Raw genomic sequence first — 2493 nt, 5'->3', positions numbered from 1 at the left:
TCTTAATGCATACTGTTCTTGGAAAGAAGGTCTAATTTGAACAATAATGCATAGCTCTGGTATCTTCTGACTTGTGCTGTTGATTCCCTAGCAATATGCCCAGGTTTGTACACTTTGAATTCATTATTCTTGTAACTGCCCCATTCTTAGTGTGCAATTAAGTAACACATGTTGCAGTCTGACTTTTGCAACGATTCTAGATTCGCTTATCTGGAAGATTATGTAGCTCATCGTAACTCATAACTATGCATTCCTCTGCCTCAGGATTATTAATGGCATTTTGTAAGTACTCATTGGTATCTATGTAACATTCCACACAGGTCTGAAGACTAACGTAGGATTTCCTTTGAATAGTAACTGCTTGGGCCTTCTCTGCACAGGTAACAACTCTGTCAATACAAATGTAGATGCCAGACTGTGTAACGATTCATGCCAATATATTACTGGCCAGTGCTGGTGTCATAACATTTCTACTGCCATGTTGAATAACGCTAACGCTCTGGTCCAATGCAATGCTACCATTTCCATAACATTGTCATCTATGCCTACTAACCCACATTTAGGTTGATTTACCTGATCAAAGCTATGCATTACAGAATGGTGTCAGCTCTCTAAACTAGAACTTTATCTTTATGTTTTTCATTTGTCTTTCTTGGATCCTCGTGGCAGTTGTTATAGGATTGATAACATATAGATTTATGCAGCCACTTGCACTGAATGACAATACAATTTCCTTTTGCAAAGTTGGTTCTTTTGATCTTGATCAATAATAGTATCAAAAGGAAATAAATGCATGCATATGCAAATATTTATAAAAGTTGAAATCATTCCAGTAAAAGAAAAGATGAGGGGAAAACATATACAACATAGACTTTCTTTTGAAAGAATCAAATTCTATTTGGAAATTTAACATTTTCAAGAAATGGCCATGGAATAAATATCCTATATCCCTTTGCATGCTTTCCTCTAAGGTTTGTACTACTCATTGTTTCCTTTCTTCCAATTTCTAATAAAGTTTATATTTGAAAAAAACAATTGAGGATCTCACTAGCCTCAATCCAAAGGATTGGCAGTTGAACAACGAAATGGCAGTTTATTGACGTCATGAAAAGGATGGCAAAATGCAGCCATTTTGTTTGAAACTAAGGTAACTTTTAAATTCAGCAACTCTTCATTTTCTTTTCCGCCATAAATTTATTTTATTTGATTAGAGAATAATATATATATATATATATATATATATATATATATATATATATATATATATATATATATATATATATATATATATATATATATATATATATATATATATATATATATATATATATATATATATATATATATATATATATATATATATATATATATATATATATATATATATAACTATTTCCATTTATTGAGCCTCGTAAGTGAAATTTTATTTTATACCTAAATAACATGATAACAAAAATTTCCTATCTGACCTTTGGTCGACAATCCAAGTTGAGCAAGTGTTGGGACCTTGCTCCACCCATCAAGGTCACCCACACCATTCTTTGAAAAAGGTCCAAGTGAGGTGGGCAGCTTATAGCAAGGTCGGACTTTGCACTTTGACTCCACTGTCTTTCGGAATTCAGTATACACATCAGGGATGTATTAATGTAAGTTAAGATGGAATGAAAGAGGATTGGGACTGATTGGATTATATGTGGAACTCATATATCTCTGTATTGAAATATCCAGTTTTCCAGTCTTGAACTTTCACTTTGTATCACCACACCTATGATACTGCCATATATATATATATATATATATATATATATATATCTATATATATATATATATATATATATATATATATATATATATATATATATACTTGTGTTGGTTAGACCAAGTGATTGGCATACTTAAATACTTATCTATGTTGTACTTTTCTTTAGCTTTCTTTATCTTGCTTCCAGTGTTACCTAGGAGTTGCTTTTGCACTCCCACATTTTATTCACAGGGCATGTATCATTTTGTGGACATTAATGTACTTATCTTATCTTATCTACAATCTGGCCAAATATAATAGAAAGACAAAATCCTGACAAACTAGAAGAGTTTTACAATCATACCTTAGGGCACTTTCATTGTTGCTGTATATGTGTGTTGCAGACAGCAAAGGAAAACAGATAAGTCTTGGCCCATGAAAGCTCATATATTAAATATATGAAACATATCTGTGTTGAACAACCACTGAGATAATCATACAAATTCTAACCTTTATTATAATTCATATTGCCATAATATGCAATTAAACTATGGAAACAGAGTGTTTGCGTCTCAACCACAAAGAATGTCAAACAAGTGGCTATCATCAGTCATTGGTTGTGGTAGCAGTGAAAAACGATTAGTGTTGTAAATTGATTGTGCATGCACTGATTGCTTCACAGTTGGACAGTTGCCGTAAACACGGAAACAACTTGCTAATTCATGGTAATTAAGGGTTAGACCCACTCCACA

This window comes from Pinus tabuliformis, chromosome 9 (assembly GCF_031772625.1).
Source record: "Pinus tabuliformis cultivar Carrire ecotype Pingquan chromosome 9, CPIR1, whole genome shotgun sequence".
NCBI classification, from domain to species: Eukaryota; Viridiplantae; Streptophyta; class Pinopsida; order Pinales; family Pinaceae; genus Pinus; species Pinus tabuliformis.
The sequence above is the reverse complement of the archived record's forward strand: the minus strand, read 5'-3'. Positions refer to the sequence as shown.